This window comes from Carcharhinus amblyrhynchos, chromosome 10 (assembly GCF_965287045.1).
Source record: "Carcharhinus amblyrhynchos chromosome 10, sCarAmb.v2.hapA, whole genome shotgun sequence".
NCBI classification, from domain to species: domain Eukaryota; kingdom Metazoa; phylum Chordata; class Chondrichthyes; order Carcharhiniformes; family Carcharhinidae; genus Carcharhinus; species Carcharhinus amblyrhynchos.
In genome coordinates this window covers 36,016,166-36,038,127 of record NC_137333.1, presented here as the reverse complement: position 1 = coordinate 36,038,127, position 21,962 = coordinate 36,016,166, and positions in this window count along the sequence as shown.

The following is a 21,962-nucleotide window of genomic DNA, read 5'->3' as shown; positions in this document are numbered from 1 at the left end:
CGATCACATGATTTTAACCAAAGAAATATGAAAAACTGAACTTAAGTTCCACTTCCTGTTGAAATAAATAAAGGAATTCTTGCATGGATGACATCCAGGTTCTTCCCACTCATCCTGGAATGATTTGCCTTTAGTATTCCACAGTTTAGTAGTTTTCTAAATAGAGGCTAAGACCCAGATGTGCTGCTTGCAGTAAAAAGGAAATTGCTCCTGATAAATGATAAAAGTCTGTTGGTTAGCTAAAAGTTGTCTTGACTCAGGCAATCAGCTTTGTACCATTTTATTCAAGAGGAAGAATAAAGTAAAATGATAATAGGGGACAGGGGGGCTAAACGTAATGAAGAGAAACAATACAAGAGGTCTCAGGGTTAATCCTGCCACAGCACACAGAAACTACTCTGCTATTCTCGTAGAATTGGCCTCCAGAAGACATTCTCGGATGGATCTCTTCATGTGAGTTGAGTGAGACGAGATAAAGGAAAATGTTTATCGACAAGATCACCCTCTTTAGGATTTAGAAGCAAACGAGGCAGAAGTTATAAAGATGGGCTTTTGTGCTGAATAGACCTTGTGCTGAGGTCTATTTTCTGGTCGGATTACTGATTTACACGGATGGTTCGATGTTTTTGTTTTTTTTTAAACCGAGTTTGAGAATAAATCAAAAACGGCCTTGACTTGCTGGTGATTATGGCTTATTGTAGCTAGACTACAAGTCAAATAGCATCACACTGTGTGGGTGAAGTGAAATGTGAAAACGCTCAGCAAATCTTACTAGGATGGAATCTTAAAAACCACAAATAAATTGTTAGTTTCTTATCCAAATTGTATTATGCAATCAACCTTGGTGAGAATGTTCACATTTGTTAGACCCCCACATTGTTGGAATTTTTTTTAATATTAATAACAATGAATATATTATTTCCCACAATGTTGTATTTTAATAACATTCCAACTGGCTGTGGCACTTTCAGTTCTTCTCATTTTCTGATCAATGTAATTGGGACTATCGAAGGATATATTGGCTTTTTTCTTCCTGAATATTTTTTTCCTCCTGGAATTAATGGTTACTTTGTTAGAGGCAGCTTTGACAGTGATACAGGTGACCGGAACTGTGCACCCACAAATTCCAGAGGGGGCTATTCCTTCTTGATAAATGGCCAGGTGGGAATAAACTAACTCCACATCAGCAAAATGACATTTCTGCTGCTCTGGAAAAATAAAACATACTGGAGTTTTTTTTTGCCAAGGGGAGAGGGATAGTGTGTACCCTCTGCATTCTAGGTATAATAATATCTTTATAAACAGTCTTTGGAAACAGGATTATGGCTTTACTGCACGTTCAACACAAAGGAAATCCTCTCCACCGACAATTGTGTTCTTGACACTGTTTAAGAAGATGCTTTAATATTATTTATTCTGCCGCTGAATTACAATGCTCAATGAGTAAGGTTTAAAAAAAGGCTTAAAGATTAGGAAAAAGCCCCAGGTTAGATGTTAGGTAAAATATCGGAGACTTGCATTAAACAGTCCTGTCAAGACCACTGTGGGCCCAATTTTACCACTGCGCCATGCCCGTTTTCAGGTGTGAAAACGTGGTAAAGTCGGGCGTGAGGCCATTAACGCGATCTGTGCCCGTGTCCATGCAGATGGCCACTTTACTGAGACCCAGGAATGGCCGCAATCCAATTCACGCCCGAAATGGGTGCAATGGCAATTTAAATGCATTTGTATGCATTTAATTTGAACTAATGAACTGCCCGCCCAACTTTATCAGCATTTCCCCCTTTACCACTGCATTCGCCGTTCCGGTATCGCGCCGAAATGGACGTGTTGAATAAAAGTCTGAACCGGGCACTCCCGCTGTTGAAGAGCCGAGTTCAGAGCTTCTAACAGCTCTCTGACTCAGATCGGTGGTCATGGGCAGAGGGAGGCAGGTCAGGTCATTCTCTAGTTTTCGGGGGTGGAGGGACACCCGATCATCGTCTGATTGCGGGAGGGGGAGGGCCCATCGTTGTCTGGTTGGGGGGATGGGGGGAAGGGTCGATCGTTGTCTGGCTGTGGGGGGCAGACGGAGGCCAAATCATTCTCTGATGAGGGGGTGGGAGGGAGGAGGGGCAGGTCAGATGTACCTCTGGGGATGGGAGTGGAATGAGACCAGATCATTCTCTTCGGGGGGGGTGGGGGGGGGAAGAAATGAGGCCAGATCATTCTCTTGGGGGATGTGGGGAGAAGTGAGGCTAGATCGTTCTCTGGTGGGGGTGGGGAGTGAGGCCAGAACATGCTCTGGTGGGGGAGAGGGTGCCAAATCATTCTCTCGGGGAGGGGGTGGGGGGAGAGGCCAGATCATTCTTTTGCGTGGGGGAGATGTGAGACCAGATCATTCTCGGGGGTGGGGGGGGAGTGAGGCCAGGTCATTCTTTTGGCAGGGGGGGAGATGTGATGCCAGATCATTCTCGGGGATGGGGGGGGGTGGGGTGGTGGGGGCGAGTGAGGCCTGATTGTTCTCTGGGAGGGGGGAAGTAAGACCAGATTTTTCTCTGGGGAGTGGGGGACGGGGGGGGGGGGGGGGGGGTGAGGCCAGATCATTCTCTTGGTGGTAGGGAGGAGAGTGAGGCCAGATCATACTCTTGGGGGAGTGGGAGGCCAGAGATCGCTGATGGTGGGGGGGAACAGGGGGTGCAGGGTCGGGGGGTGGGGGGGGGGGTCCGCTGTCACTCTGCGGTCAATCAGTGGGGGGGGAAGTGGGCAGGGAGTCACGATCGGTCTGGGTAATGGGGGGTGGGTGGATAAAGAGGGCAGTGATGTCTGTGGGGGCTGTAGCTCCCGCTTTTTGTTCCCGGGCTGCTTTCTGTGCTTTCTGCGGAGCGATCTGATTCGGGTGTGCTTTTCCAAACTTGTTTCTAACTGCGCAGTTCAGAGCTCTAAGCTTTCCAGGCGCGCTAAGCCCCACCCACAGCACAATTCAGATCCATGATTTTTTTTCAGGCTAAGTGCAAATGGGAGCACCTGAAAGCAGGTTTCCAAGTCGGATCTGAATTGCATCCAGATTCAGCACTTAGAATGAAAATGGTAAAATCAGGCCCTGTATGTCTCAAAGTATTTTATAACTAATGAAGTCCTTTTGAAGTGCAGTCACTGTTGTAATATGGGCGGCATGTTAGCTAATTTTGACTGAACAACCTCCCACAAACAGCAATGTGATAATGACCAGATAATCCGGCCTTGTGATGTTGATCGGATGGATAAATATTGGCGAGGACAACCAGGATAACTCCCCTGCTTCATCATCAAAACAGTGCCATAACAACTTTCTCATCCACCCCAGCAAGCAGACGAGTGGTTAGCACTGCTGCCTCACAGCGCCAGGGACCCAGATTCAATTCTGGCTTCAGGTCACTGTCTGTGTGGAGCTTGCACTTTCTCCTTGTGTCTACGTGGGTTTCCTCCCACACTCCAAAGATGTGTGGGTTAGGTAGGCTGGCCATGCTAAATTGGCCCTAGTGTCAGGGGATTAGCAGGGTAAATATGTGGGGTTAGCGAAATAGGGCCTGGGTGAAATTGTGGTCAATGCAGACTGGAGAGGACAAATGGCCTCGTTCTGCAATGTAGATCTGTGATCTGTTCAAAATCTCAAAGTACAGTATCTTACTCAGTACTGCACTGAAGCACCAGCCTTGAATTTTGCGCTTGAGCTCTGGACTTGAACTTAGCACCTTAACAGGCACAAATGCAACCAGCTGAACCACAACTTGAACTCAAAACCAAAATGATTCATGAGCTAAAATGCAAAAGTTAATAAAATATCAACAAAAATAATTGAAATTGATTGCACTGTATGCTCAAAACTAATTGCAGATTAAAAACAGAATCATTTGGGGAACATATTAAATGCAAAAGGTATTTAAATACAAAGGGAGCTGCACATCAATTCATCTGAAGAAACATCGAACTGGTGCCCTAATAAAAAGTTCGGATGGATTGTGCAGTTTATGAGGCCACCAGTCAATGAGATGAAATATGGGGCCATTTATTTAATATGAGAAAGTTTTACTTCATCGATATAATGCCTTTAGTCTCCAGATGATGTTATAAAGAATTGCTATAGATTTACTGAAGTTTTGACGTAAATTTTAATTTGCTATGTAGGTAAAAGCAGCAGTTAAACTGTGCACCACAAGGCTCCCCAAGCAACAAATGAATTTATTCTTTGATAGGATGAAGGTTTTCTGACCAGGCCTGCATTTGTTGCCCATCCCTAATTACCTTCAACTCAGCGGCTTACCGGGGTATTACAGTGGATGGTTAAGGTGATTTCTGTGGACCTGAAGTTGCAAGATGGAAGGGGTCATCAACAGTACTATCAAGCAGCACTTGCTCAGGAATAACCTACCCGCTGACACACAGTTTGGGCTCCTCCAGGGCCATTCAGCTCCCAACCTCATTACAGCCTGGGTTCAAAGATGGACAAAACAGCTCAACTCCAGAGATGGAATGAGATCAATGTCACATTTGACCAAGTGAGGTACCCTAGCAAAACTGAAGTAAATGGGAATTGGGGGAAAACTTATCACTGCTTGGAGTCATACCTGGCACAAAGGAAAATAATTGTGGTTTTTGGAGTTCAAGCCATCTTAGATCTAGCACATCACTGCAGGAGTTCTTCACGGTAATATCCTAGATCCATCCATCTTCAGCTGCTGCATCAGTGAACTTCCTTCCAATTTAAGATCAGAGGTGGTAATGTCCACTGATGACTGCACAATGTTTAACACCATTCACAACTCCTCAGACACTGAAGTAGTCCATGTCCAAATCCAGCAAGACCTGGACAATATCCAGTCTTGGGCTGGTGAGTGGAAAGAAATATTCATTCTGCATAAGTGCCAGGCAATGACCATCTCCAATAAGAGAGAATCTAAACATTACCCCTTAACATATCATCACCAAATTCTGCAGGTTTGCCATTGACCAAAACTGAATGGACTAACCATATAAATATTGTGGTTATAAGAGCAGATCAGCGGCTCGGAATTCTGTGACGAGTAACTCGCCTCCTGATTCCCTAGAGCCTGCCCACAATCTACAAGACACAAGTCAGGAGTGTGTTGAATTACTCCCCACTTGCCTGGATGACTGGAGCTCCAACAACACTCAAGCAGCTCCTTTGTTTGGAACAAAATCACAAACATTCACTTTCTTCACTCGAGAAAAGCAAATTATTGTGGATGCTGGAATCTGAAACCAAAAGAGAAAATGATGAAAAATCTCAACAGGCCTGGCAGCATCTGTAAGGAGAGAAAAGAGCTTACATTTTGAGCCCAGATGACCCTTTGTCAAAGCTAAAAGGGATAGAAAGTGTGAGATATTTATACGGCAGGAAGAGGGAATGAAAGATGAGTCATAGCCATAGAAACCTGGGGAAAATACTACTGATGGCTATCCACAGAGAGAATAAATGGTGTGAATAGTCAAACGGCAGAGGAGCTGTAAACTGTGACAGATGGAGATATTGAGGGGGTGGGGGGAATGGGACGGAGATAGAATGTAGAAAAGGGGAGGTGGGGAGAGAAAAGGGAAGGGAAAGAGGATGAAGTAGAGGCAAAGAGTTGGGGGGAGAAGAAAAATAAACCACCATTCTTCTCTGCCTGGCTGAACTCATTCTATCTCTCAACAACTTCTCCTTTAACTCATCCCACTTTCTCCAAATTAAAGGAATAGCAATGGGTACACTCATGGGTCCTAGCTATGCTGTCTTATTATGGGGTTTGTCGAACATTCCTTGTTCCAGGCCTGCCCAAGTCCCCTCCCACAACTCCTTTACATCAATGGCTATTTTGGTGCCGCTTCATACTCTTGTCCAGACCTCGAAAAATTCATCAATGTCGCTTCCGGTCTCCACCCCTCTATCACCTTCACCTGGTCCATCTCAGACACTTCCCTTCCCTTCCTTGACCTTTGTGTCTCCATTTCTAGCAATAGACAATCTATCAATATCCATTACAAGCCCACTGACTCCACAGTTCTCTGGACTACAGCTTTTCACACCCCACATCCTGTAAGGATGCCATCCCTTCCTCTCAGTTCCTTTGCTCCATCACATTTGTTCCAATGATGCCACTTTCCAAAGTGATGCTTCTAATATCTGTTCTGTTTTCCTCAACCATGGATTCCCATCTACAGTTGTCAACAGGGCCATCAACAGCGTACAGTCCACCTCCCACGCCATGATCCTCACCTCCTCCCCTCCCTCCCAGAACAAGGATAGAGTCTCCCTTGTTCTCACATTTCACCACGCCAGCCTCCGCATGCAAAGCATAATCCTCCGCCATTTTCGCCAAATCCAGCGTGATGCCACCACCAAACACATCTTCCTTTCATTCCCTCTATCAGCATTCTGCAGAGAACATTCCCTCTGTGATAACCTAGTCTACTTCTCCAATATACCCAACACCTCTCCCATCACCCATAGCACCTTCCCATGTAATCACAAAAGGTGTAACACCTGTCTCTTTACTCTTCCATGCTTATCATCCAAGGTCTAAAATATTCATTCCAGGTTAAGCAGCGTTTCATGTGCACTTCTTTCAGTTTGGTACATTGCATCTGCTGCTCCCAATATGGTCTCCTCTATATCAGAGAGACCAAGCATGGACTAGGTGATCACTTTGCTGAGCACATTTGGTCTGTACTCAATCCTTCTGGTTGCTTGCCATTTTAACACACGATCCTGCTCCATGCCCACACGCCTTTCCTTGGCTTGTTGCAATGTTCCAGTGAAGCTCAATGCAAACTGGAGGAACAGCATCTCATCTTTCTGCTAGGCATTTTACAATCTTCCTGTCTCAACATCGAATTCAACAACTTCAGAAAATTTGCCCTTCCCCACCTCGGCCCCCTTTGTTTTCATTCTATTTTATTGAATTTTTTTACGTTCTCTGCCTTTTATTTCTTTATTGTCTTTACTTTTCTTCCCCCTCCACTCTTTCCCCCTATTTCATCCCCCTTCCCTTATCTTTTCTAAATTCTACCTCTGTCCCACTACCACCCTCCTCAAACATCTCCATCTGTCACAGCTTACAGCAACATTTAAAGGCAGAGAGCTGCAGAGAAACCAGTTCGTGATAAATAGGTAAAATAGCCATCCTTCATTTATTGTGCAGCAGTGGCTTCCAATTTCAAATCATTTTTGTGCACAATGGTAGCATTGATCAGATGGTCAAATGAAAAAAACTAACTTAAGATAACAGATGTCATAGACTTAAAGAACCAAGAATAAACAAGTCATTCTGGAAATGGATAGAAGAATCCCACTGTGGGTCTTCCCTCTCTTCCTTTATTTTACAAGATGAAGTCATGTCTACTGTTTGACAATCCATATGCTGTGGACAAAGAGTTTTTGAGAACTCAAAGCAGCAGTTGCTGTCTCCAAGAGAACAGATAATTTGCCCAGCCACATCTTCAAACAACTTCAATACCAAAATCAGAAGACAACCGAGCACAACCTGAATCCACCCAGGTCATCAGCCTATGAGAACGATATCACTTTAAACTTTACTGAACTTTTAAAATATCACTTTGAAACATGGTCTTTTCCAGGTTGTATGTGAACAACGTTCACTTGAGTTTGGAGGCCCACATAGATTGACACACCTAATTTAGGTGAACACTTGAGCACATGACTGAGGGGTGCTGAGTTGTTTGAAATGGATCTTCCTGATGACATTTTGAACTGAGGTCGGAGCTGCCTGCTCAGGTAGATGTAAAAGACCCCAGGGAGATAGTGATACAATGGGCAGGTTTCTTAGGTTCTCTTGTAATCTACTTTTGTATGTGTCAACTTGAATATATATGTGTGAGCATGAAAGTTGGAGTACTTTCATCAATTTTTTTCGACAACATAATGCAATAAAAATTCTTTCACCTTTAAAACAGAAGTAAGGAAACATCTCTGTGCCACAGCATGTAAATGGTGTGAAACCACGATCGCTTTTTGGTCTTTTGGCTAGGATCAAGCTTCAAATCAAGCCCAAGATTAGTGCAATGCTTTTCTTGTCAGTTTGGACCTTGTATGTCTCTCTTGTGGGGACAACGAATTGGATTCAATTTGAATTTGTTTTTGGAGCAACCAAGGAGATGGATTAAGGGCTTGCCCGGTTCACTCTGTGCATTGGCTTTGTAACTTTAAGCATGGTGTTAAGAAAAAGGGGTGGTTCACCCAGGATAAGGCTAGCCCATTGCGCTTTAGGTGTACTTTCACCTGCGATGTCCACAAACGTGGGGTACTCAACTGCACAAGTTGTAAACCGTCAAACAGTCACTGAATTGGCAAACATAGCCATTTTTTAAAAAAAACCTGTTGCCGTCAAGTGGAGTTGGGAATAAGGGGGGCTGTTACATCACTTCTTCCCAGCCATCACACTCAGATCTCACCTTCATACTGAAAGCCCTCACCCCTTTGCTGACTTCAGCATATCATAGCCCTCCAAATCCTAGTAGCTCAGATTTACTTGTCCACCATCCACCAGTTCTCTATAAAACACCAGGAGAGAGAAGAAGATCCTCTGATAGTGAAATACCAGAAATATTATTCAAGGCAACATGCCCAATTTAGTATGGTCCAGCACACTAACAAAAGAATCCACATATCATCCAGATCAAAGCAGCTTAGCATCATCTTAAACAGTCATTCCTTCCATCACTGATACACTGTAGCAACAGTGTGTACTCTATACAAGCTGCATTGCATCAATTCACCAAGGTTCTTTCAGTAGCACCTTCTTACCAGCATCATAGGTGTACCTACAGCATATGAACTGCAGCAGTTCAAGAAAGTAGGTTACAGCCACCTTCACACGAATAATCAAGGTGGGTAATAAATGCTGGCCTAGCCTACATGCTGTGAAAAAAATTAAAAAAGATAAACATCAAGCACTCTTTACCATTTACCATTTATATAGATGATCTAGAGGAGGGGGCTAAGTGTAGGGTGACGAAATTTGCTGATGACACGAAGATGAGTGGTAAAGCAAATTGCGCGAAGGGTGTGGAAAGTCTGCAGAGGGATCTGGATAGGCTAAGCAAGTGGGCGAGGACCTGGCAAATGGAGTATAATGTTAGCAAGTGTGAGGTTATCCACTTTGGCAGAAATAATAGTAGGAGGGATTACTATTTAAAGGGCGAAAAGCTGCAGCATGCTACGGTGCAGAGGGACCTGAGGGTCCTTGTGCACGAGTTGCAAAAACACAGTCGGCAGGTGCAGCAGGTGATCAAGAAGACGAATGGAATAGAACATAGAACATAGAACGCTACAGCACAAACAGGCCCTTCAGCCCACAAGTTGCGCCGATCACATCTATACCTACCAAGCCATAGAACTATCTGTAACTCCCAATGCCATTAGATCCCATATACTCATCCAGAAGTCTTTTAAAAGACCCCAGCGAGTTCACCTCTACCACCACCGACGGCAGCCGATTCCACTCACCCACCACCCTCTGAGTGAAAAACTTGCCCCTAACATCTCCTCTGTACTTGCTTCCCAGCACCTTAAACCCGTTTCCTCTGGTAGCAACCATTTCAGCCCTGGGAAATAGCCTCTGAGAATCCACCCTGTCTATTCCTCTCAACATTTTATAAACCTCTATCGGGTCTCATCTCAACCTTTGCCTCCCCAGGGAGAAGAGACCTAGCTCCCTCAACCTATCTTCATAAGGCATGCCTCCCAATCCAGGCAACATCCTTGTAAATCTCCTCTGCACCCTCTCAATAGCTTCCACATCCTTCCTGTAGTGAGGCGACCAGAACAGCGCACAGTACTCCAAGTGGGGTCTGACAAGGGTATTATAAAGTTGCAGCATTACCTCCCGACTCCTGAACTCAATCCCTCGATTAATGAAGGCCAGTAGACCATACGCCTTCTTGACCACATTGTCCACCTGCGAGGCCGATTTAAGAGTCCTATGGACCCGGACCCCAAGATCCTTCTGCTCTTCAACACAGCTAAGACTCCTACCCTTGATATTGTACTCCTGCATCTCGATGGTCCTGCCAAAATGGACCACTACACATTGAAGTCCATCTGCCACTTCTCCGCCCAGTCTTGCATCCTATCTATGTCACGCTGCAACTTCTGACATCCCTCCAGACTACCCACAACACCACCAACCTTCGTTTCATCGGCAAAGTTACTAACCCATCCGTCCACTTCCTCATCCAGGTCATTTATGAAAATGACAAACAGCAAGGGTCCTAGAACAGATCACTGGGGCACTCCACTGGTGACCGACCTCCATGCAGAAAAAGACCCATCCACAACCACTCTCTGCCTTCTGCAGGCAAGCCAGTTCTGGATCCACAAGGCCAAAGCCCCTTGGATCCCATGCCCTCTCACCTTCTCAAGAAGTCTTGCATGGGGGACTTTATCAAAAGCCTTGCTGAAGTCCTGATGAAAATGATTAGACTCACTAACATGAAGGTGGAAGGATGGCTAACAAGTGAAAACCTATTTCTGACAATTTTAGATCTTTAATATTGGAACCTTCCATCCAACATACAAAAGGTCACATTTATTTGACTCACACCCACCAAATCATGTTATCCCAAATCATCTAATAAAGTTAGGCCAGACAACAGATGTGTAGACTAATAGTGGATGTTTACAACAGCAACTTGAGCAGCATTGATTTTTACTCAATTTTTAGAACACATTCCACACTGAGTGCTTGATGGACAGGATGGGAGTAGCTGTGAGTCAGCTGCTGTGGGATATGTATCTATTGAGAGGAGTTATAGAATGAAAAGATAAGAATATGTTGAATAATAACACAGGGGTATTAAATGTGGTTGATTACCTGTAAAAAAAAGGTACAAAGGAGGACAGAGAGACAAAAGAGGTGGATAAACACATTAGATCAAAAGTGAACCATTTATTAGTATTTTAAACTCTGAGTATAATTCCGAATGAAATTGGTGAAAGGTTCTTCAATCATCAGCTATATTGCTATTTGCTGCAGAGTGCTTCTTTTGTAATGTAATCAACTAACGGGTTCTGGTAACCAAAGAGGTCATCTGAATGTAATCTCAATTAATTTGGGAATTTCAAAAACAGGAACGGCCAGTGGAATTTAGGATTGCGGACTTTTGCCTTTCATCTTGCACTACACTGCAACGCAAAAACAATAAAGGCCTCTCTCCAGCTCTCAAAAGAAGTGAAACGTAATCTCCGTTTCTATCAAATAAGTTGATTAATCTCACTGCTCTGGCATAAGTTTGGCCAATTGAGACTCAACTGCAGAAAAAAGATCTGCACATGTTTATTTTGGAAACCAAAAGCTCGCGATTGTTTTTTTCTCTGTAGCACCTGAGGCAACAGAGTGCAGTGTGGAAAGAAAAACGGTTGCCACCGGTCCAACTTTAAAATTTGTTTTCATCTTTGAAATAAGGTCAGCCAGTAAAGTAACCAACAAATACGTAAAATAGTCTGATTAAGAATTGCGGTGTCATGTTTCTTTTCGAGGGAAAATCGATTGTGTAATAAAATTGAAATAAGTTGCAAATTATAATCGTCCAATAGAGTACAAATAGTTTGAAGTCTTCAAGTTAGTTGATACAAATAACCCTTGATCTTTTAATCCAATTGATACATGCCTTTTTTATCAAGCCAAAAGAATTAAATAACCCCCCTCTTTTATATTATTGAAGGGCATTAACCTTCCTCTCCCTCTGCAATTAATAAGAGCAGTTGAAAGATTTCCTGTGTGCACAGATTCAGTAAGTTAAAATATTGTTTATCACTGCTCAATAAAGCATTTCTAACTTCAAAATTTACCATTAGACTTCACTGCAAATTACACCAGAACCTCTCGTACAGCCATGCAGAGCACTTGATAACATTACCAACCTGTAGAACATACTTGGATAACAACACCTTGCATTTATGCATATTTCATGTTGCACAATGTGTCAAGGCATTTCACAAAAGCCATAATCAGACCAAAAAATGACATCAAGCTAAAGAGAGAAGAGACATTCAAAGAATGGCCAAGGAGTTAGGCTTCAAATGGAGAGAGTTGGATGGGGTATTCAGAGATTAGGGTTTGGATAGCTAAACCCACAGGCACCAATGATGAGACAAAAGAAGTGAGTATTGTGCAAGAGGTAGAAGTTAGAGGAATACAACGTCCACAAAAGGTTGTAGAGCTGAAATTGCAGATTTTATTTTATCAATTCATGAGATGTGGTAAACCTGCTTCTTGAATAGCTACAGACTGTGTGATAAAGGTACACACATTATGCTCAAAGAGGGGGTTCTAGGGTTTTGACCCATTGACAGTGAAGTAATAGTCAGGATGATGTGTGATTTTGGGAAGGAAACCAGCAAGTGGTGGTGTTCCTATGTGTCTGCTCTCTTGTCCTTCTAGGTGATAGACGTTGCAGGATTGGAATGTGCTATCACAGTGGCCTTGGCAAGTTCCTCCAGCACACTTTATGGATGGTACACATGGCATAAAAGGAGGGGTCAGGGCATAGAGGAATTTAACTATGAGTTTGAGAATTTTTAAATCAAGCCTTAGCTAAACTTGGAGCCAATGTAGGTCTGCAAGAACAGGTGACAGTAGGGGAGCATATGGTCAAAAGGGAATGGGTCTGGTGGTCCACACCATGGATTCCAGGTACCATGATGTCTTATTACATCAGGTGAAACATGAGCAAGGAAACTTACCATGTACTGGCCTCCCTCAACTGATGAATAAGTACTTCTCCATGTGGGACACCACTTGGAATCATAGAATCCTTGTAGTGCAGAAAGAAGCCATTCAGCTCACCAAGCCTACACCGACAACAATCTCACCTCGGTACTATCCCTGTAACCCCATGTATTTACTCTGCTAATCTCCCTGACACCAAAGAGCAACTTAGCATTGCCAATCAACCTAACACGCACACCTTTGGACTGTGGGAGGAAACTGGAGCACCTGGAGGAAACCCATGCAGACACAGGGAGAATGTACAAACTCCACACTGACTGACCTGAGGCCAAAATTGAGCCTGGGCCCCTGGCACTGTGAGGCAGCAGTGCTAGCCACTATGCCATCCATGGAAGAAGTATTGAAGGTAACAAGGGCACAGAATGTATTTGTGTTGTGTTGCTTCAACGTCCATCACCAAGAGTAGCTCAGTAGTACTATTATGACTGAACTGGCCATTTCCTGAAATATGTATCTGCCAGATTGGACCTGGGGCTGGTGGCGAAGGAACCACAAGAGAGAAAAACATACATAGCCTTGCCATCACCAATGTATCTGTTATATTTGCATCTATTCATAATAGATTGATAGCAGTGACAAACACATAGTCCTTGTAGTGACAAGTCCCACCTTCACACTGAGAACATGGTCCATCATGTTGTGTGGCGCTACCACCACGGAATAGATTCAGAACAGTTCTAGTAGTTTGACACTGGGCATCTATGAGGTGCTGTGGGCCATCAGCAGCAGCAGAATTGTATTCACCCACAATCTGTAACATCATGGCTCAGCAAAGCCCTCACTCTACCAGCACCACAAAACAAGCAAACCAAACTGGTCAAGTGGGAAGTGTAGGAAAGTAGGAAGGATCAGCACTAGTCATATCTAAAAATGAGATGCCAACTTGGTGAAGCTGCAATACAGGTTTATGCATGCTGAACAGTGGAAGCAGCATGCTATAGACATCGCCAATCCTACAACAGGCAGGTCAGGTCAAAGCTCTGTAGTCCTGCCACATCCAGTTATGACTGCTGGTGGAGAATTGAACAACTAACCAGAGAACAAGGCTGTACAAACTTTTTCATCCTCACTGATTATGGAGCCTTGCAGGGGAGTGTAAAAGATAAGGCTGAAGGCAGAAGTGCTGAGTTTCATGTTAGCCATCTCCTGAGGTCTGCTACATTACAGATACCAATCTTTAGCCAATTTACTTTATTGAATATAATATTAACAAATGGCTGAAGTGAGTGTAAGTCTGAGATCATGTACTAACCAACTCAAGAACAGTTTCTTCTCTGCTGCCATCAGGTTTTTGAATGGACCTACTATATATTAAGCTGATCTTTCTCTGCACCCTCTCCTTTCCTTGTCCCCTATATACTCTATGAATTGTACGTTTTGTCACTAAAGTGCACAAGAACAAATGGGAGTGATTCTCCCATCTGGCTATGCTGCTTTTGTAGCGCAGAGGGCCAGAAGACTCGAGTGGAGACTCTTTCACTGGCTTCCCACTGGGCACCACAGCTTCTGCACATCTCCAGCAGCAGGATTTCCATTGCTGTCAGCTCTGCTCCAGAAATCAGCACAGAGTTTCATAATTTTATTATCATTAGCTGACCCAGGATTGAAACCTCCGGGCCTGCTCGCATCTCCCCCTAGTCCCGCCAGGAGTGGTTCACTCCAGCGGGATTTAATATAGCTCCGTGCTGGAGTGAAGGGGTGGCAATCAAGGCCTCACAAAGGGTAGGGTGTCATGCGGCAGTGACCCCTGGGCATTGCCACCTCGGCCACTAGTGGGGGGAGTTCTGCTGCCATTCTGCACCCAGGCTGAGTGACAGAGGGAAGGAAGCCAGCAATCGCAGAGGGGTGGGTGGGGTCCGTCAGTCTGATGGGAGGGCTCGGACTGCCAGCGGCTGGTTAGTGTTGCACAGGATAAAGGGGGTCGGGAGATCGGGGTTGCAGGGTTGGGGCATCAAGGTGAGTTGGATGCAGTGGGGGGGGTGGGGTAAGTAACAAGTAGCAAGTAACATTCACATTGCACAAATGTGGGGGGGCTGGCCTGGGCATGTTCGGGGAGTCAGTGATTAGGCCATGGGGAGGTGTCATACTGCCAGCGATGCAAGGGCCATGGGGCTGGCCAGCGATCAAGCTGTTCAGCAATCGGGAGGCTGGCAATGCGGGGCCACTACACATGTGTCGATCGCAGCGCAGTGGCCCACTCAGCACTATGCTGCTGGCCTTTCCAGTAGGAATAGCCCCTCCTCCTGCACCCTCCCCCTCCCCAATTTTCAGCATGATTCATGCTGAAGCACTCTGCAGTGCACAGAGTGTGGGAGATTTTTGAAACTTCCGCTGAAAAAACTGTGATTTACTCCAGTTTTTACGCAAATTCGACCCTTAGAATATTTTTGGGAGAATTGCCCCCGGTACTTTTCATTGTACCCCAATACATGTGACAATAATAAATCAAATCAAATCAAAAAGAGTACGGGGCATGACTTTACTTCTAAGCTGTCGTACTGAAGATTTGTGCTACAGATCTGGCTGTACACCTAATCACCTTATTCTGGTATAGCTACAACACTGGAATTTACCTGACAATGTGGGAAGTTGCCCAGATTAGTCTACAGAAAGTAGAAAAGATCCAATCCAGCCAATTAGTTCCCCATCAAGTTACTCTCAATCATCAGCAAAGTGATGGAACATATCATCAACAGTACTAGTGAATGGCATTTCCTCAACAACAACCTCTCATTGATACTGAGTTTGGGTTCTCCAGGCCCACTAGGCTCCAGACCTCATTGCAGCCATTGTATGAACAAGGAAGAAACCACAAAATTCCAGAGGCAAGGTGAGAATGGCTATTCTTGACATCAAGACAACATTTGGCTGAATGTGGTATTTATGGAACCATAGAAAAATTGAAGTCAGTGAGAATCAGGGAGAAAGCTTTCTGTTGGCATCATAACTAGCACAAATGAAGATGATTGTGATTATTGGAGGGTAATAATTTTAACCCCATGACATTCTTTCAGGGGTTCCTCAGGATCATGTCCCAGGTACAACATGACAGACTCCACAGGATAGATGAAGCAAAGATATTTCCCCTAGATGGGGGTCTACAACCAAGGGATACCATCTAAGAATAAGATGTGGGCCATTTAGGACTGAGATTAGGAGGAACTTCTGAAATTCGAAGAAGGTGAATCTTTGGAGTTCTTGATTGCAGAGAGCTGTGGAGGTTCAGTCATTTAATATGTTTAAAGCAAAGGTCGATAGATGTCTTGATACTGGTGTCATCAAGGGCTATGTGGATAGTGCAAGAAGATGGCGTTGAGGTGAAGGATCAGGCATGATTTAGTTAAAAGATAGAACAAGCATGAAGGGCCAAACACCCTACTTCTACTCCTCTGTTGCTACGTTCCTAACTATCTTCAGCTGCTTCGTCAATGACCTTCTCTTATCTTAAAGTTAAAGTGGGAATGGTACGTTTGCTGTTACTATCACAGGCTGCAGTTCCATCTGCAGCTCCTCAGCTAATGAAGCAGACTGTGTCCACGTGCAGCAAGACCCAGACAACATTCAGGCTTGGGATCGTAAGTAGCAAGTAACATTCACACTGCATAAATGTCAAGTAATGACAGTCTTCAGTAACAGAGAATCTAACCACCTCCCCTTGATGATTAGTGGCATTACCATTGCTGAACCACTCACCATCAATATCCTAGAATTTACCATTGACTAGAAACTCAACTGGACCTGGCATATATAAATACAGTGGCTACAAGAGCAGGTCAGAGGCTGGGAATTCTGCGGTGATTAACACATCCTGACTCAATGAAGCCCGCCCCCGTCTACAATGCATAAGCCAGTGGTGTGATGGAATGCTCTCAACTTCCACAAATGAATGCAGCTTCAATAACACTCAAGATGTTCAACACCATTCAGTTCAAAGCAGCCTACTTGATCGGCACACCATCCACGGCCTTCAACATCTACTCCCTCATGACCAGCACACAGTGATAACAGTGTCTTGTAGGAAATTGCCAAAAACCCTTCAACAACACCTTCCAAACACGCAATGTCTATCATCCAGCAGATCATGGGCAGCAGAAGCGTGGAAACATCACCACCTCCAAATTTGCCTCCTCAAATTACACACACACATTTGAAACTATAGCAAGGCTCCTTCACTCTCACTGCATCAAGATCCTGGAAATGCCACTGTAACAGCACTTTGGGTGTGCCTACAACATGGGGACTGCGGAGGTTCTAGAAGGTAGCTCATCACCATTTTTTCCAGTGCAATTAAAGGTATGCAATAAATGATGTCCTTGCCAGCAACCTCAAATCCCACAATTGACTAAAAAAGAGTTGATGGTTGAACTGGACTTGGTGAGAGTTAGATTACAGTTGGCCCATTCACTAATACTTAGACATGGAATGTAAATCTTTATCTTTCCACTGGTATTTAAGGTGGCCAATGGCAACAAGCAAACAGTGAGTTCGAGTTACAAGGCAGCTATTCAGTTGAGATATCATTGTTGATGGTATGAATGATAACCTAAAGCTCTCAGACTTTAGGATTATTAACATAAGAACTGAGTTTTAATCATAAGCTTTAAATTGTGTTATCAATTCCTTTGGAGGTTTACAAGTTGTTCAGTTTCTAGAACAGCTAGTTTTGAAAAATCTGTTGTCATGGCACCACGTTGGTAGCCATGGTAAGTTATGTTGAAGTATTTCTCAATTTCTCTTCAAGCTTTCATTAAGGCAAAGTTCTTTATAAATTAGAAGCAGACACATTGACATAGCTACATCACCGATATTGTCCTTACACATCCACTTTACAAATTACATTGCCATTAACTGATTGTACTTTTTTTGCATGAATGCTTAATAGTTTAGAATAGCCATCAATATGAAAGTGGTAGGATAACGTAGGAGTTTGACAGCTGAACACACTGAAGCCAAGAATATTAGACCACTACTAATGGATCTGCATTGTAACTCACATTCATTCTATTATCTATATAAAAACTTTACCCCAGAATTTCCATTTTGCAAAGAGTTGATGACCTGGGTATAAACTGGCATCAAGGTTGTGGTAATTTAGCTAAGCGATTTTTTTTGCTCAAGTCTCCACTCAAATTCAAATGTGCATTGCTGAAAGTAAAATCTTCTATGAACCAGCACGATCAATGTTTCTGTGTGCAATTTGTTTTGCATTGTAAAATATTTCATGATATATTTATTAGTGGTAACCTGATGCAATTTTATTAATGCAGCTTTCCACGTGACTTGGCCACAAAATTAAGTACAGTTAATCAGAGCTAGTTTGATTGTATACAATAGTCAGTAAGTTTGTAGTCAATTAAAGAAAAATTAAAGATTTTTTTAAAGATGCCTATTACTACCTTAATGCCTAAAAATCTTAATTTTAAGAGGGTCTCTGAAGACCTGTTAATGATTTCAATTAGTGGATATTCACCATGATGATTAACTGAGGCCACAACAATGACAGTAAGAAGTCTCACAACACCAGGTTAAAGTCCAACAGGTTTATTTGGTAGCAAAAGCCAGTAGCTTTCACAGCGCTTGCTGCTCCTTCGTCAGGTGAGTGGGAGTCCTGTTCACAAACAGGGCATATAACGACACAAACTCAATTTACAAAATAATGGTTGGAATGCGAGTTTTTACAGGTAATCAAGTCCCAAAGGTACAGACAATGTGAGTGGAGAGAGCGTTAAGCACAGGTTAGAGAGATGTGTATTATCTCCAGTTAGTGAGATTTCCATGCCATGGCAATGGCCTGAGTTCGAAACTGGATTCTAGTGAGTTTGAAAAAAATATTGGCAAGACACAGAAACTCGATTTGTGCCGAACATAAGCTGCATTTGAGATTCCTTGATATCTTATGTATGTTTGTTTAAATTTGGGTGAATTAACAAAACCTAGCAAAAACTTCCGATCCTTGTATGCAACATATGGGAAATGCGTGAGCCCCTGTGAAAATGTCACTCTAAAATGTGGCCTCAGAGATGTACTTTGCAGTGTTACTTTTCTTGGTGCCACATCTCAAACCTCACACTTCTATAGGATGAACTTCAAAGATTAGTTGTGTTGTTTTGACTCAACATGGACAAATCAATTAATTTACCAGTTAAATCCCCATTCTACATTGTAACCCATCAGTTTTATTTGTACATGGGTTACCTAAACATGCAAGTAAATTATATTTTATTCCTAAGGGAAATTTTGTAAAATTACATACTACCCATTCTCCTCGTGTCTGCATGGGTTTCCTCCGGGTGCTCCGGTTTCCTCCCACAGTCCAAAGGTGTGCAGAGTAGGTTGATTGGCTATGCTAAAATTGCCGCTTAGTGTCCAGGGATGCGTAGGTTAGAGAGATTAGTGGGTAAATATGTGGGGATATGGGGGTAGGGCCTGGGTGGGATTGTGTTCGGTGCAGACTCGATGGGCTGAAGGGCCTCTTTCTGCACTGTAATGCTCTATGACAGAATTTACAAACTTAACAAAATTCTCCAACATACTTAAGATTCAGTAAATAAAAACTAATTAGCCTTTACATTAATTAAATACTGGCTCCATCAATTAAAAAGGAAAAAAATGAGTTGAATTTATATCGCACATCCAGAATGACATCAATGGATTACTTGTGTGGGGAGAGGAGTGGCAAATGGAATTCAATCTGAAGAAGTGGGAGATAATATATTTGGGGAGGGCAAACAAAGCGAAGGAAGCTCAATAAAGAGGATGATATTGAGAGGTGTTGAAGAAATGAGATACCTTGGAATATATGTCTACAGGCCCATGATGGTGGTAGGACAGGTGGGCAAGATGGTCAAGAAAGGATATGGAATATTTTCCTTTATTGGGTGAGGTATTGAAACAGAAGTAGGGACATTATGATGGAACTGTATAAAATGCTGGTTAGGCCACAGCTAAATGTTTGTGTACAGCTCTAGCCATCACATTGGAGGAGGAACAGAATTACTCTGCAGAGAGTGTAGTGGAGAATTTTGCCAGGGCTTGAAAACTGCACCTATGAGGAGAGATTAGATAGGCCAAGAGTGATTTCCTTTGAACAGAGGAGGCTAAGGAGCAACCTAATTGAGGTGTGCAAAATTACGAGGGAAGCAGGCAGGATAGTTTGGGAAGATTTGCTTCTCCTCGGTGAGGGCTCAATTACCAGGGGCCATAGACTTAAGGTGATTGGTAGAGGATTAGCAGGGACATGAGGAAAGTCTTCTTCACCCAGAGGGTGATGGGTACCTGGAATCCATTTCCTAAGTTGTTGGTTGAGGCTGAAATACTCAACTAACTTAAAGATGCCTGGATCTGCATCTGAAGTATAACTATGTTGCCATTGCAAAGACTTGGTTAAGGGAAGGACAAGGTTGGCCGCTTCACATTCCAGGATACAGATGTTTCAGGCGGGATGGGGGGATGTAAAAGGGGTGGAGGAGTTGCATTACTGGTTAAGGAGAATATCATAGCCGTACTGCTGGGAGATACCTTGGAGGGCTCATACAGTGAGGCAAAATGGGTAGAGCTCAGGAATAGGAAGGGTATAGTCACAATGTTGGGGTTTACTGTAGGCCACCCAATTACCAGTGGGAAGTAGAGGAACAGATATGTAGGCAGATTTTGGCAAGGTGTAAAACTAACAGGGTTGTTGTGGTGAGAGATTTTAAATTCCCTTAAGTTGACTGGGACTCACTTAGTGCTTAGGGGCACAGATGGGACAGGATATAGATCTGTTGGAGACTTGGGCAGAGAGATGGCAGATAGAATTTAATCCCGGACAAATTACTGAGAACGAAGAATATTACAGCACAGGAACAGGTCCTTCGGCCTCCAAGTCTGCACCAACCATGCTGCCCAACTGAACTAAAACCCCCTACCCTTCCGCGGACCATACCCCTCATTCCCATCCTATTTATGGATTTGTCCAGACGCCCCTTAAAAGTCACTATCGTATCTGCTTCCATTCCTTCCCCCAGCAGCGAGTTCCAGGCACTCACCATCCTCTGTGTAAAAAAACTAGCCTCATACATCTCCTTTAAACCTTGTCCCTCGCAGCTTAAATCTATACCCTCTAGTAATTGACTCTTCTACCCTGGGAAAAAGCTTCTGACTATCCTCTCTGTCCACATCCCTCATAATCTTGTAGACTTCTATCAGATCGCTCCTCAATCTCCGCCATTCTAGTCAGAACAAACCAAGTTTCTCCAACATCTCATACCTAATGTCCTCCATATCAGGTAACATCCTAGTAAATCATTTCTGTACCCTCTCCAAAGCCTCTACATCTTTCTGGTAGTGTAGCGACCACAGTTGAACGCTATATTCCAAGTGCGGCCTAACTAACGTTCTATAAAGTGCAACATGACTTGCCAATTTTTAAACTCAATGCCCCGATCAATGAAGGCAAGCATGATGTATGCTTTCTTGACCACCTTCTCCAACTGCATTGCCACTTTTAGTAACCTGTGTACTTGTATACCCAGCTGCCTCTGCCTATCAATACTCTTAAGGATTCTGCTATTTACTGTATATTTCCTATCCGTAAGTAGGCTCTCCAAAACACATTATTACTCACATTAACATTTATTTACCAAGTTGTTAAACAAGTTCATCCAGCAAATCAGATCTGTTGAATTGAAGAACTCAATGAATTAATAAGTAATAGTTGCATATAGAGGTTTTCAGAAAGAATTCAAAAGTACCATATGTAAGCATTGTTGATGGCCAAACGACAGAAAACAAGACAGTGACTAATATAATATGTTTTTGGACTGGGGTGATGTAACAGAGGTGATTCCCAGGAGCCAGTGCTGGAACCAGCATACAGGCAGTCCAAGGCCAAGCATTACCATTAGATTGTACAAGGTTAGAGACAGAGCTAGAGGGAGGGAATACTTAGACCAAAGCAAGATGAAATTTGGTCCTGATTTTACAGTTATATATTCTGTCCTGATTTTGTTTATCTCCATGAATAACTGTCCATATTTACAATAAAAGTTATTGTTGCAAACTGGTCATGCGGTAATTACATCCTTCTAGCAGTGTCAGCATACATTGAAATATACAATGGAAAGGGTTGACAAAGAGCATAGACAAGGTTTTCATACTTAAATTTGGATCATAAATAGAGAGTACCATCAAAATAGGAACAGAACATAAGAACCA